The 16,157-nt window shown below is 40.3% G+C and overlaps 1 protein-coding gene and 1 non-coding gene across 2 annotated transcripts in view; one reads left to right on the top strand and one right to left on the bottom strand.

Moving 5' to 3' along the window:
- Window positions 1-13,662, bottom strand: part of LOC144602344 (uncharacterized) — a 110,151-nt gene extending 96,489 nt beyond the window's left edge. The window contains exon 1 of the mRNA XM_078415376.1: window positions 13,512-13,662. The gene's annotated coding sequence lies outside the window, so the exon portion shown is untranslated. The remainder of the gene's footprint in view (window positions 1-13,511) is intronic.
- Window positions 13,663-14,259: 597 nt separating this feature from the next.
- On the top strand, window positions 14,260-14,332 carry trnaa-agc (transfer RNA alanine (anticodon AGC)). Its single transcript has one exon. It is a non-coding gene; the product is annotated as a tRNA-Ala (tRNA).
- Window positions 14,333-16,157: the final 1,825 nt, after the last annotated feature.

Here is a 16,157-nt window from a genome sequence, read left to right as displayed (position 1 = left end):
ACCAATACAACTGTTCTTTGTACCTATCCATACCTCCAGTTTCCCTCTATCCTGACTTTCAACCTGAAGAAGGGTCTCGATCCAAAATGTCACATATTCCTTTTCACCAGAGATGTTGTCTGTCCCGCTGAGTTCCACCAGCATCTTGGGTCTATCTTTGGTGCAAACCTACATCTGCAGTTCCTTCCTAGACCACTGTCACTCTCCAATCTTTCCACCCTATCACAGACATTACTATTATTATTTAACTTACCCACTTCAGAGAAAAGGTAAGTATTCTAAATTGTTAATGTAGTTTCTTTTTCTACAGATAATGTCTGACTTGATTTTCTGTTACTGTTATTTATACAGAATAACTCAAATTCAAATTTGTGGGTCAGTAATGAATGAAACAAGCACATTTTATGTTTGTTAACCAATGATCCAATTTACAAAATAGTACCGGCAAAATTCACAATTTATTTCACCATTTTGAATGTATCGGGTACACTTATTCTAAGTAGATTAGTCTGTGGGAAAGGAAGCAGCTGGTGATGTGGGATTTTTCTTAAATCGCTTTAAGTTTTGAGTTTAATCTAACTGCAGCTTAAATGCTATTAAAGTAAGAAACCTTCATTCAATGGGAAAACAGAGTAACATCCTATGGTACAGAGAAGAAGTTTCGCATCTAAAAGTTTTGTACAAGGAGTATTTTACTAATTTCAGGTTATAAAGATAAAACTGAAAAAGTGTGAGAGGAAGTGGGACAGCAAAGAATGAAACCATAGCATACTCTCACAGTGGTCAGGTGCAAAAGTACAAACAAGCCTTGAAGCAAGTACTTTGCTGCAGCTAGCTACAAAGGGAAGAACCTCAAAGGAGCATTTGCAATGATCATGGAGCATATCATTGATCAGATCTCTTGTTTGGATAATGGCACATGGCCTGCACAAGTCAGTGGCAATGGCCTTGTCAGAAAGGAAAGCCTGCAAACAGAGCTAGTGCATGAATTACATAAAGGAATCCTATGGAGGTGCTTCATTGGTTGTAATTTTGCCACAGATCCTTTCAAAGCTTCATCAACTAAGGCAGGGGTGGACAACCTTTTCGATACTGCGGGCCGCATCATGAATTAATGAACAAGCAGCAGGCCGGTTACATAAAAAAAGAAATTTACATAAAAAAGAAAAAATATGCTTATTTTATAAAAACACAACTTATTATATTTTGCATTAAAAAATTAAAGGCTCAAACTTATAAAATGATTTATTTGTCCTTAACCAAGTTTCACCATTTGTGATTAAAAACATTTAATTCATAATTTATTTCTATTAAAAATCATTTTAATTTGTAAAAATTACAAATGTAAACATTTTAAACATTCATTATTGAAAAGTGGAAAGTCCACATAAAAAGGGAATAGTTTGTTTCAATTTAAATATTTAATAAATCATTGAGAAACCTAATGTTTTTTGCTGTTAAATGCTTATCAGTATTGGGGGTTTACATTTATTGATGCCAAAAGCAATACACTATTTAAATGAGCATTAGTTAATCTGGTTCTCAAATAGTCTGGTAATGTCGACGTATATTATATTCTTTTAGAACAGCTATAGTGTCACTGCAAATGTGTTGTTCCTGACCCAAAACGTCACCTATTCATGTTCTCCACAGATGCAGCCTGACCCGTTGAGTTACTCCAGCAGTTTGTGTCTTTTTTTGGAAACCAGCATTGGTAGTCCCTCGTTTTTACATTCTGTGTTCTGCAAAACGATATTGAACAGCTAGACAAGTGAAGGCACAGCTCTGATCTCGTGAAAGTAAAATTAAATCGAGGGCACATTTTATTCGTTGCTATTGTGAGCTGTCAACATCGTTCCCTCCCAACTCTGAGGTTGAGTGATCAGAGGCAATGCCCATCCCTTCCGCGTTTGCCCGGACTCCGGTCCGCGTGTTGGAGGCAGCCGGGGGTAGGAGGGTTACAATGAATGGCGGCGGTGTATGGCAGCACAGTGGGCTACCGCTTTCCCTTGAGTGGCCGAATCACTGGCATCTCACCCCCACTTCACGCATGGCTGTGTTCCAATAATATTCTTGATTTTTTTTTCAACCCTTTAAAAACTGCAAAAATCATTATTAACTCACTGGCCGCACAAAAACAGGTGGCGGGCCGAATTATTCCCCCCGCAGGCTTTCGGTTGCCAACCCATGAAGTAAGGTATACCTATTCTATGGTAATACAGTCGCAGTCACAGAGGCTGACGTCAGAAGATCCTTCAGGGGGGTGAACCCTCAGAAAGCTCCTGGACCTGATGGTATACCCGGTCGAGTTCTCAAAACCCGTGCAGACCAACTGACTGGGGTTTTGTGGACATTTTCAACCTCACTACTGAGGTCTGAGGTTCCCATCTGCTTTAAGAGGGCATCAATAATACCGGTGCCCAAGAAAAGTAAGGTTGACGTGCCTCAACGACTATCGACCAGTGGCACTAACGTCTGTGGTGATGAAGTGCTTTGAGAGATTGATTATGGAGGATATCAACTCCTACCTCAACAAGAATCTCGACCCACTACAGTTTGCCTACCATCACAACAGGTCAACGGAGGATGCAATCTCACTGGCTCTCCACTCCGCACTGGACCACTTGGACAATAAAAATACTTACGTCAGGCTGTTGTTTATAGACTACAGCTTGACATTCAATACCATTATCCCCTCCAAACTGGTTACCAAGCTCATGGAACTGGGTCTCTGCGCATCCTTCTGCAATTAGATCCTCGACTTCATTATCCACAGACCATAATCTGTTCGAATTGGCAGAAGTACCTCTTCCTCATTACCAAAGGTATTTATTCACAAAATGCTGGAGTACCTCAGCAGGTCAGGCAGCATCTCAGGAGAGAAGGAATGGGTGATGTTTCGGGTCGAGACCCTTCCTCAGACTCCTCAAGGTATGTCCATTTTGAAGAAGTTCTCCTCCTCAAGCATCTGCAGTTATTTTCTTATTCTTCCTCATTACCAATTAGTACGGGAGCACCTCAAGGCTGCATGCTCAGCCCCCTTGCTCTACTCATGACTGTGTAGCCGGACATAGTGCGAACTCCATCTTCATGTTCACCAACAATACCACCGTTGTTGGACGAATTACAGATGGTGATGAGCCAGAGTATAGATGTGAGATTGACCGATTGATCAAATGGTGCCAGCACAACAACCTGGCTCTCAATATCAGTAAAACCAACAAACTGATTGTGGACTTTGGAAGAGGAAGGATGAGAACCCACAATCCTGTTTATATCAATAGGATGATGATAGTGAGAGTCAAAAACTTCAAATTCCTGGGCATGCCTATTTCCAAAGATCTTTCCTGGACCCAGCACACTGATGCAATTATAAATAAAGCACATCATCGCCTCTACTTCCTGAGAAGATTAAGGAGATTCGGTATTTCAAAGGGGATTCCCTTGAACTTCGACAGGTGTACAGTAGAGAGCATATTGACTGGTTGCATCAAGGCCTGGTTCTGCAACATGAACGTCCAGGAGCGGAAGGGACTGCAACAAGTTGTGAACATTGCCCAGTCCATCAACGGCTCTGACCTCCCCACCATCGAAGGGATTTATTGTAGTCGCTGCCTCAAAAAGGCAGCCAGCATCATCAGAGACCCACATTATCCTGGCCACACACTAATTTCGCCACTGCCATTGCGAAGAAGGTACAAGAGCTTGAAAACTGTTATGTCCAGGTTCAGGAACAGCTTCTTCCCTACAGCCATCAGGCTATTAAACACTACAATCTCAAATAAGCTCTGAACTAAAATAGTCTACTATTATTATTGCACTACTATTGTTTGTTTATTGAGTATGTGTGTATGTATGTAGAAATATATGTGTGTGTGTACTTGTGAGTATGTGTATATATACACACTGAACATTGTTTTCTCTCGTTTATCATATTGTTTACAGTGTTTACTGTTTACATATTCTGTTGTGCTGCAGCAAGTAAGAATTTCTTTGTTCTATCTGGGACAAATGACAATAAAACACTCGTGACTCTTAACCTCAGTAGGGGAGGGATAAATTTAACTGTACAGAAAATATTTGCAATATTTGGGATTATAACCATTAACTAATTGTCTCCTAGTTACAGTTCCATACTCTTATAATTACACAGGAACAGTCCCTTCAGCCCATATCGTTCATGTCAAACAGGATGCCAAGTTACACTAATCTCCTCTGCCTGGATGTGATCTATATCCCCCCATTCCCTACATATTTTTGCCATCTAAAAACCTCTTGCATGCCAAAACCATATCTGCCTACATCACCACCCCTGGCAGCGCATTCCAGGCACCCACCACCCTCTGTGTAAAATAACTTGACTCGCACATCCCTTTTAAACTTGTGCCTCTCATCTTATATCAACAATCTTTTTCACCCTGGGAAATGGTTCTGACTATCTACCCCTATCTATCTCTGCCTCTCATAATTTTGTACACTTCTCACAGGTCTCCCCTCAACCTTCAGCATTCCACAGAAAACAATCCAAGTTTTTTCAACCACTCCTTATAGGTAGTGCTCTCTTGTCAGCATTCTGGTAAACCTCTTTTGCACCCGCTGCAGAGTCTTCACATACTTCCTGTAATGGGGCGACCTGAACTGCACATAACACTCGAAATACAGTCTCACCAAAGTTCTATACTGCTGCAACCTGACTTCCTGACATACTCAATCTCCTGACCGATGGAGGCAAGTATACCATATGCCTTCTGTACCATGCTAACTACGTGTTGCCACTTTCAGGAAGCTATGAACTTAGATCCCTCTGTACATCAATGATGTTAGGAGTCATGCTATTAATTTTCTCCTTACATTCGATCTCCAAAGTGCAACCCCTCACACTTGCTTGGTTTCGACTCTAACTGCCATTTCTTCATCCATTTCTCTAGCCCATTTCTGTAGCTGATCTGGGTATTGAGTATAGAAAATGGATATTATGCTTTCGTAGTTCAAGACGCTGGTGAGGCCACAATTGGAGTACTGTGTTCGGTTTAGTTACCCTGCCATAGGAAGGATGACATTAATCTGGAAAGAGTGTAAAGAAATTGATGAAGATGTTGCCAGGACTCGAGAGCCTGAGCTAGGAATGGTTGGGCAACGAGGATTTTATTCCTTGGAGTGCAGAAGGTGAGGGTGATCTCTTAGAAGTATATAAAATCTAAAGGGGAAACATTTGGGTAAATGCAGGTTTTTGCCCAGGTTAGGGAAATTAAGAACAGAGGAAATATGTTTAAGATGAGAGGGACAAGTTTAACAGGAACTTGAGGGACTTTTTCCACTCAGAGTGGAACATATGGAATGAGCTGCCAGAAGAGGTAGTTGAAGCAGGTACTATTTGAACAGGTACATGGATAGGAAAGGATTAAAGGGATATGGGCCAAATGCAGGAAAACGGGACATCTTCGTCAGAATCGACATGTTGAGCCGAATAGCCTGTTGCTGTGCTGTATGACTCTATGATCTATGTCCTGATCTATATTTTGTTCAATAACCTGGGATTATCCACCTAAATGCTCTTCAAGAACACCAATGCCATCTTCTACTTGATTTCAAATTGCCCAGGCATATTAGTCTTTCCCACAAGGTCTTCCACATCCTTCTCCTAAATGATCCAAAAAATCATTTAATTATTAAGGGCTGTGATTTTGTTTAATATTTCCATTCCAAATTAGGTAGTACTTTTACTTTAGCATACATTTATATTGTATGATTTGTTTCTTTTTCACTTGTCGGAGGGGTCCCGCCCCCAAACCTATTCACTTGATAAATAAATTGATTAAATAATTTCAGAAATAACCACTGTATGTATTGTGCCAAATTTAATCTTGTCAAGTATGCCAAGGCAATCAACAGGAGCATTATCAACCAAAATTGGACACCAAACAAAATAAGGAGATCTTAAATAATATGAAAGGAGTAGGAAATAAGTATTATGTTGGTGGATTAAAAAGACAAAGAGCTTAATTAAGGGAACTCCAGAGTTTAGAGTCTTTGCAGCTCAACACACAATCATCAATGGGGAAGTGATAAAATCCAAAAGAAGTCTCAAAGTAGATCCTTTGTTCATCAACTTAAGCAGAGGGTCACATGAAATAACGGGGAAAGTTCATTGGGAAAAATGAATTAATATTTTTTAAATACCAAAAGAGATTGATACTGAAAGATTTCAATTTAATGATTTTAACATCAGAATAAAACTTAAGTGTGGAAAACTGAGCCATTTTCATAAAAGCAGTATCAATTGACGTACTAATTTGAGGATGATATTCCAATAGAAAAATTGCACCAATTAAAGTACTTTGCATTGAGATATTATACCAAGTCTATCAAGAAGGTCCGATGGTACTATTTTAAAAATGAGGAGAGTTATCCTTGGCATCTTTGCCAATGTTTATTTTTAAACCAATGTCTAAAAAAATATTTGGGGTCATTATAAACTTCATTTTATGGACTGTTGTGCATGTACCCTCAAAAAATGAATGAATATACTGTAAAGTATTTTAGGACAATTTGGGGTTGTGAATGATGCCATGTGATTTTTTTCTTTAAGATATGATCACTGAAATACTTCAGAGAAAAAAATAGTAGAAAAGCAGTCAAAACATGCACAGGACATACTGAGGCACAATTGCCAGCTTTAAGGACGCTCGTCAAAGGAGAATTTTACAATTAACATCAGCGAGATGAAGTCTTAAACTTTGTAACTGATAAGCAATAAATAAAACATGATGATGTGAATTACAGCAGTTAATTTCAGGTGAATAAAACTGTGACTGTAACTTAGGTTTTCCATTGAATCAGTGGTGTGTTGACATTAGTTCTGAGACTTAGTCCTTTATTTTCAAAGTAAGTTACAAAGCAACTCTTAGCTATTCCTTTTTCCAAATAGGAATTATCATGAACATTCACTGAAGTAGTGCAGAATTTCAAAACATTCATTAGGCCAAAGAAAATTCACACCAAATCCAAAATGATTGAACACAGAGGGAAGTCTGATAAAGAAGAGAAATAGAGGAGGAATAGACTTCACTGCTGCTCAAACCTACTATTTCATTCAGCAAGATTATGGTTGATTGTTGGTGTCTACTTGATGCCTGTACATCTTGATTTTACTACTAGAAGAAAATCTACCTAAACCTTAGCTATATTTAATGAAACAAGTTGCTCAACAATTTGCTGGAAAGATATCCAAATATTCAAACCATCAGAAAACAAATTCCTCTTCAAATCAGTTTTAAGTAAGATTCCCTTTACCCTGATCCCTGTTTCGGATTTCTGTTGCTGGGTAAATATTTTAACATCTTCTATCCCGTTAAGACACATCAGAATTTTATATGTTTTAGTGAAATAACTTCTCTTTCTTCTAAACTCAAAACAACATGGCCCAATCTATTCAACCTCAAAATAAAACCTAGTCAACCCAGAAATCAGGTTAGCGAATCACCTCTGAAGCAACTAAATACTTCCTTGAATAAGGAGACCGAGACCATATGCAATCATAGTTACAAAGTCATCTACAGCTGTAACGAGATCTTCCTAGCTTTGTATTTCATCTGTCTTGCAATAAAGACGAACATTTCATTGCATTTACCAATTACTTACTGCACCAATGCCCTACTTCTTGTTCAAAGGCACCCAGACTCCCTCTTGTCCTTATTCGTCTCACAAATTTAAACAACATCCTGCTTTTGTGTTTTCCCAACAAAGTGAATAACATCACATTTTCCATATTTTTTTTCACATTTTCCTTATTTTTATTAAACCAGTCTATATTTTTCACAATTTAAATTCCTACTTTCTTTATACCTTCTGCAAACATGGATGCCATCAACCTCTTCAAAATCAAATGAATATACAGCCGATAAATGAGGCACCATAGTAGTCACAGCATGCAAATCTGAAAATGATCCATTTATCCCATTCTCCTTTTCAAACAGGTAACCAATCCTATGCTCATCATAGAAACATAGAAAATCGGTGCAGGAGTAGGCCATTCAGCCCTTCGACCCAGCACCGCCATTCAATATGATCATGGCTGAACATCCCAAATCAGTACCCCATTCCTGCTTTTCCCCCCATATCTCTTGATTCCCTTAGCCCTAAGAACTAAATCTAACTCTCTCTTGAAAACAACCAGTGAATTGGCCTCCACTGCATTCTGTGGCAGAGAATTCCACAGATTCACAACTCTCTGGGTGAAAATGTTTTTCCTCATCGCAGTCCTAAATGGCCTACCCCTTATTCTTAAACTGTATTTAAGAATACAGGCCACCCCTGGTTCTGGACTCCCCCAACTTCGGGATAATTTTTCCTGCATCTACCCCACCCAATCCTCTCAGAATTTTATATGTTTCTATAAGATCCCCTCTCATCCTTCTAAATTCCAGCGAATACAAGCCCGGTCGAACCATTCTTTTATCATACGTCAGTCCCACCATCCCGGGAATTAACCTGGTGAACCTAAGCTGCACTCCCTCAATAGCAATAATGTCCTTCCTCAAATTAGGAGTCCAAAATTGCACACAGTGCTCCAGGTGCGGTCTCACCAGGGCCCTGTACGGCTGCAGTAGAACCTCCTTGCTCTTAAATCCTAATCAATATATTATTCTGAAATCTATGAGCCTTTACCTTGTGTAATAATCCTATTTAATACTACCCTATTAAATGCCTTTTGGAAACTATATACACTACATCTAAAGGTTTAAATAGATGAGCCATGATCAAATAGTGGAGTATACTCGATGGGCTGAATAGCCTGTTTCTATGCTAACAGTCTTATAGGTTTTACTTTATTCATCCTCCAAATTGCTAATATCTTTGTCAAGCATAATTTCTCTTTCATAAATTCTCATTCATAAAGCAGCCAAGGAAGCTGTGTGGGCCGGCGGCGGGTAGGTCTAGCCTGGAAGTGGCCGGGGAGGCAATGTGGGCCGGCATTGGCAGCCGGGATTGTAAGGGGCCAGGAAGACAGTGTATGCCGTGGGCAGCAGGAGCTGTAAATAGCTGAGGAGGCCTTGCAAGCCAGGTGTGGCATGGGCAGCCAGGGCCGTAATGACTGGGGTCCGGATGCAAGCCGGGGTGGCGTGGGCAAACTTGGCTGTAAATGGCCTGTGGAGGTGGTATGAGCCGGGGCTGGTGTAGAGGTCCATTAAAACAAGGGGTTACAGTATTTGAAGGTACCATTTTAAATAATAAAGAGGAAAAATTTACATGGGCAAATGCAGAGGAAATGGCTTTGGCATAAGAGAGTAAACACAAAAAAAGGGTTTGATAAGTCAAGGCAGAGGATGAAATCACTTAGATTGAGAGAGGAATCACAAGAGACTGCTGATGCCGTATTCTTGAGCAAAAACAAACTGCTGGAGGAATTCAGTGGAGGGAAACGGAATATTCTGGCTGGGATCCTTCAGATGTTTCTCATTTTGATGAGAAACCTGGCGTGTAGGTGGACCGTAGAGAATGTGAGTTAATGAGAGCATAGAAGGGTGAAACTAGGCAAAAAGGTTAAAGGTGAAGCATTGGTACAAGGCAAGTGATGGAACACGAGGCCATTTCAAAACAAAAGAACAAACATATGAGTGTTCAGTGGAAGCTGGGAAGAAATTTTAGATACAGAGCTGACATAAAGTTACTCCCTATAATGTTTCTTTAAAATGACTTAACTGCTTTAAACCAAATAATTTAAATTTCACATAACTGTATCCTGATATCAAACCATGAAGAAACTTGATCCTTGTTTTGATACTCGCTGATCAGCAAGTTCATTCTAGACATGAAACTAATTCTTCATGTCAGATGAGAGTGTATTATGACACTGGCAATGGAAAAAAAGATAAAACAAAGTAATTTGATTGTCTACATTCTTTTGGCCTACAGTACAATGTGTGAATTTGAACAAGATATTTTGTGTCCAGTTAAATGAATAAACTCATTCTTACTTGGTGTCTTTACTTTTGTTTATGCATTTGTAAAACAATCCCCGAGTCAGTAAAACAGAAAACAAGTCTTCCAATGTTAAGAAGGAAACCAATGTTTTCACTATGTACTGTATAAAAGAAGGTTCTGTGGCATTGTTGGTTTATCTCGACCGTCTCATCACTGCAACAATTGCACATCAAGATCTATTCTAGTTTGAGGGAGATTCTAAGAACACAACATTTACTACTGATACTGTTAAGTTTAGATAAAGATGGCTTCAATTCCTGGAAACACTGTTTGCATTATCATCACAATTTATCAAAATCATTTCACGTTAGGCTGCACTAAATTATTGCAGGAAAAAAAGCCATTGAATACATTGGTGGAGGGAGTGGTCTCTGTGGAAAGTAGGACCAAGTGGGGATGGGAAGACGTTATTGGTGATGAGATTACATTGAAGGTGATGGAAATATTGGAGAAAGATGTCTTGGATACGTAGACTAGGCAACTGTATCGCCAAACACGCTCTGTCTGCCATGGTCTGCTGGGTCTCCTGGTTGCAAACCATTTTAACGCCCCTTCCCATTCCCATACTGATCTTTCCATCCTGGGCCTCCTCCAATGCCAGACTGAGGCTACACGCAAACTGCAATAGCACCTTGTATTCCACCTGGGTAGCTGACAACCCAATGGTATGAACATTGAATTCCCAAGTAACATCCCCAATCCATTCTCTTTCCTGTGCACCCATTTTTCCCCACTATCTTGCCCCTCTTCCTCTCTCCACCCTCTCCCCTTCTACTTTTATCCCTCCCTTTGGCTTTGCGTTTCATTCTTCTTCTCTCCTTTATCTGACATCCTTTTATCTCTTCATCTTTAGCTTTTATCACTTACTCCACTCTTCTGCCATCCCCCCTCACCGGCATCCACCTATCATTTTCCAGGCTTTGTCTCACCTCCAACTTTTTTTTCTGGTTTTCTCCTCCCAACTACAATCAGTCTGAAGAAGGATCAGGACCTGAAATGGCACCTATCTATTCCCTCCACAGGTGCTGTCTGACACACTGGAGTTACTTTCTCAAGGAAGTATGCCATATGCTTTGTTCACCAGCGTATGACCCTCATGTTGCCACTTTCTGGAAACAATGGACTTAAACCCTCAGTTCCTTTTCTTCTTCACCATTCCTTATTATCATTCGCTGTACATGTCCGATCTCTATTTGACTTCACTTGTTGGGATTAAATTCCATCTGCAAAATGCTCCACCATAGTTTCCAACGGTTCTATATCTTACTGAAGTTTAGATAACCTTCCTCACTCTTCATAACACCTCCAATTTTTTTGGGTCATCCGTTAAATTATTAAATGTGCCTCATACGCAGTAGGCTGAGGCGAGACCTGATGGAAGTATATAAAATTATGAGAGACATAGACAGACAGTTAGAATATTTCCCCAGGATGGAAATATCAAATACAAGATTGCATAGGTTTAAGATGAGAAGTGCAAACTTTAAAGGGGTTGTGCAGGAGAAGTTTTTTTAAATTTTACACAGAGTGGTGAGTGCCTGGATGCACTGCCGGGGATCGGTAGTGGATGCACATCTACTGGCTCCAAACACAGCTGACCCTTTTGATTGTTCACGGGTGCAATCTTACCCTGAAGGTCAATTAGATATCAAAAAATCACATGCAAACAAACTTATTGCCAATGTAAAATCAGTTAAAATATGGACCTGAATAAAAGTAAAAGTTCAAAGTGGACAGCGTTTCACCTTAAGTTTTATCCCCTGTCAATATGCACTGATTGTTTCGATTGACACTATAATGTTCTGAAATAACACTCAATTAGACAGCATGTTTTATTTCAATGCTACCAAAATAAAATCAAAGATAATATGTTGCAAAGGAGGGCCATTGTGTCTGCACCAATTGATAATGAGCTGCCTAACCTGAGCCCATGTGCTCAAAGTCTGCACCCTTCAAAAACAGACTAGGGCTCTTAAGTACACATATATGCAATTTTTAACTGAGGTCATAGAGTCAGAGATAGAATCATAGAGTGATACAGTATGGAAACAGGCCCTTCGGCCCAACTTACCCATAGCGGCCAACGCGTCCCAGCTACACTCGTCCCAACTAGGCCCATATCCCTCCAAATCTCTCCTGTCCATGTACCTGTCTAAAGGTGAAGGAAATAGGTCCTTCCTATTTTCTTTAAGCCTCATAATTAAAATAATACAAATCTCAGGGTGGACTAAGATATTTAAAATTATGAATGTGATCAACATGATTTTTCAGGGGGAAATGTTTTCAATTCTTAGAATAATGGATATTATCGCAATATCATTAACATCACGTTGTGGCAATTACATATGTAGTTTCTGCACAGAAAGATTGAAGTACATTGATGCTTGGGGAAGGAGGAAAAACTGTAAGAGGAAATTAGGAAAAAGCATTCGGAGGCTTGCCTGGAGAATATTGCAAATAAAGACAGGGACCAGATCAATATGTAACATACAGGGTTGTGTTTCCTACTTCCATTTCTGGTATATTTTTTCAAATCAATGTTCCTTTTTAATTATTTTTCCATGCACATGTTCATAATTCCATATACCCAATTATATACCCAAGTTTAATCATGCACTACTTTAATAAAAAAACATAGTATATTATAATTCTGACCATTAAATGAAAATTCCCCTGACTCAACAATCCGCTGCAATAATTTTGGTATATATATATACACACACTCCTTTGTTGTAATGTTGCTACTATATTCCTCAAAGGCTCACTCTCGTAAGCAAATGCCACAATACACACGCGAGGTACAATCAAATTAAAATATTCTCCTCTAGAACAAAATATATTTAATTATTTTCTCAGCAATTTATACATGTTTGATCGTATACTCAAGAGACAAGCTGGGAGCTTTAGAGAGCGACCATACATTATTAATACATTGACGTGAAATAAAATGGGGTTTCTAGGCGACACAATATCCGAGTTCCAATTCAGGAAGAAAACAGCAATTCTCCCGGGATCTGCATCCTCAAATTATGTTACCTTAGTTTTAAACCGCGCCGGGTGCATTGCTATGCTGTACTGTACTGTAGGCAGCTTCAAATCATCCGTACTGCGAGTACCTCTTTTGAGCAAAAGGCTTTGAAATACGTACCACCAACAGTTTCCAGTTATCACAGTTGGGTGGTCCAACCTCTTTGCCCGAGAAGCAAAACCGGTAAAAATTATTAGCGACAACCCCTCCCCCAATCAACTCCAACGTTCAACGATCCCAAATTTTAACGGGCACTGCAAGGTCAATCCACATGGTCAAGGCTCGTTTTCTGATTGCGGCAGCAGCTTGACGCCTGTCAGAACAAAAACAGCCAGCAGACCAAGTGACTGCGAGCGGGCCACGCTGACATACTCAGCTACCGATCTCCTCAACGTTCCCACCGCTTGTCTTCTGACTGTGCACACAGCGGGACAGTCAGAGAGAATACTCGCAGTTCAATCAACAGAGGCAGAGAGGGGAGCCGGGCCAGCGCCCTTACCTTGTGTCGGGGCTGAATCGTTCGTTGCTGACAGTTCGCTGCTGCTGCTGCGGCTCTCTCTTCATTCTTCCTGACACGGAGATGCTGCGCTGCCTCTGCCCGTTTCCCTGCGCGCTCGCTTGCGTTCGCGCGACATCGCAGTTCGCTCGCTCACGGGCGGGCGGGCGCGCGCGTTCCCCGTTCACACAGTGCGCGTGGCGCGGGCGCGCTCTACCATCCGCCAACCGCTCGCCAATCGCAGACGGCTTGTGCGGAGCAGCAGCTGCATCTGTATCTGCTCTGCTGCTTGACTGCATTTGGACGGTACGTGTTTGTATGATGTGCGGCAAACTGCAGTTATGCACCGTTCATCTTGATTTAACATTTCAGTCCCTCCCAGGATTTGTTTTGCGTCCCATTGTCTTCCTGCATCCGCCAAACGGCTGGAATTCATGCCAGTAGAAAATACACTTTATATTCCACGAAAATCTTTTTCATGTATCGAAAAAGTCATCTCAACCTAACACTGTGGTTTGGTCGCCCAGTCACTGCTGGGATCGAAGGCATTCTATTAAATACATCTGGGGGTTGAATATGTTAAAGAAAGTTGGGAGCTGAGACTTAATTTATAAATTCAATCTTCAGAAGCATCGACCCAACGCTGGAAAATGAACAATTTAACAATGGATTAAAATATACAAAAATAAAGTTAACATACACAAAGGAGAAATTGAATTTGAGAAATGTAAATAGAGAAGTAGTTCAACATGGGGAATTAGCTCAAATGGTAGAGCGCTCGCTTAGCATGCGAGAGGTAGCGGGATCGATGCCCGCATTCTCCAGCAAGCATTTTGTTGATTGCTGCAGAAAATGTTTCAATTCGTTTACATTTCACAATCTGTTAATCATTTGTTGAACACTTTTAATGTAAATACCGTACATATAATACTTTATTTTCCAAACAAACAACATTAGGAAACACAAGGTGTTGGAGGAACTCAGTGAGCCAGACAGCATTTGGACATTTGGAGAGGGAATGGAAAGGGACCGAGGAAAGGTCGCCTGTCCATTCCCTCCCCAGGTGCGACGTGACCCGCTGTTTCTGCAGTGCTTTGTGTTTTCCTCGAAATTGCAGCATCTGCTGCCTCGTGTCTCCAAACATTATCAATTTTGTTTTTGTAACTTTACATGTAAGATGAAATTTATAATCATTGTAAATTTACCCTTGTATACTTGTTGCAAATAAGCAATGTCGTGGTTGATATACTTTCCAGCAATTTTATTTCATGATTGATTTAACAATGAATAGAATTAAAATTTAAAAAAACCATATTAGTTCTCCAAAGGATTAAAAAGATAGAATTCAATTAAGATACTTGCAGGAAGATATGTGTCCATGGTTGCTTATGTTCCACTTACACATCAACCTCAGCAACTCTTTGCACTTCAATATTGCACTAGAGAATGTAATCTTAGGCTCTAGGCAGCATTTGGACAGATTTGGACAGATTTTAATCACTTAACTAAGTCATTCTCCAGACTCAAAACTCAAATAGGTTTTCCAATATTATAAAGGTCTGAAGAAGGATCCTGATGGAAACATTGTCTCTCCACAGACACTGCCTGGCCTGTTGAGTCCCTGCAGCATTTTGTTTTTTTGCTCAACTTTACAGCATCTGCTTGTGCCTCCAATACTACACCAGCTTTGCTCTGGCATTATACCGGAGAGACAATTCCCTAGAATAAGAATGTCAGGAAGATTAAGTGGTGCACTGGTCTCCACGTGGAATCCAGGTATTGCCCATGGACAAAATGGTGCAACATTCTTCAGAAATTACTTGCAGCCAGTTAGCAATATCAGAGATATAAGCAAGCCCCTTTAGGAGTAGGGGCTATTCGGTCCCTTGATCCTCCTCCACCATGGAAACAGCCCCTTAGGCCCACCGTCCACACCAACCATCTATCACCTGTTCACACGGTCAGAGGAAGAACATGCAATCTCCACACAGACAGCACGCGAGGTCAGGATCAAACCCAAATCTGTGAGGCAGCAGCTCTACTAATATGCTATTCAAGAGTATGGTGTATTCTTGTCCTTGCAGGGTTGTGGAGTCAATTATTGATTGTTCAAAACAGAAAACAATAGTTCCAAAGATCAACCATGGTTGATCTTTGGAACTATTGTTTTCTGTTTTGAACAATCAATAATTGACTCCACAACCCTGCAAGGACAAGAATACACCATACTCTTGAATAGCATATTAGTAGAGCTGCTGCCTCACAGATTTGGGTTTGATCCTGACCTCGCGTGCTGTCTGTGTGGAGATTGCATGTTCTTCCTCTGACCGTGTGAACAGGTGATAGATGGTTGGTGTGGACGGTGGGCCTAAGGGGCTGTTTCCATGCTGTGCCTTTCAATTTAATTTTTTTTTAAATCTTTATTTCAGTTCTAAATGGCTTCTTCCTTATTTTGATACAGTAGCCTAGAGATAGAGAGACCTTGGCTAGGCGAAACATTCTCTCCATATCTATTCTGTTAAGCTTTATAACTTTTTTTAAACATTTTAACGAGAATACCTTCTAAATTATAAGATTACATCCCGAGCCTACTTAATCCCCCCTTGTCTGACAGACCAAGAGACCAACCTAGTGTATCTCTGTTGTGCT

This window comes from Rhinoraja longicauda, chromosome 18 (genome assembly GCF_053455715.1).
Source record: "Rhinoraja longicauda isolate Sanriku21f chromosome 18, sRhiLon1.1, whole genome shotgun sequence".
Classification (NCBI taxonomy): Eukaryota; Metazoa; Chordata; class Chondrichthyes; order Rajiformes; family Arhynchobatidae; genus Rhinoraja; species Rhinoraja longicauda.
This window is presented reverse-complemented; position numbering and strand designations above follow the sequence as displayed.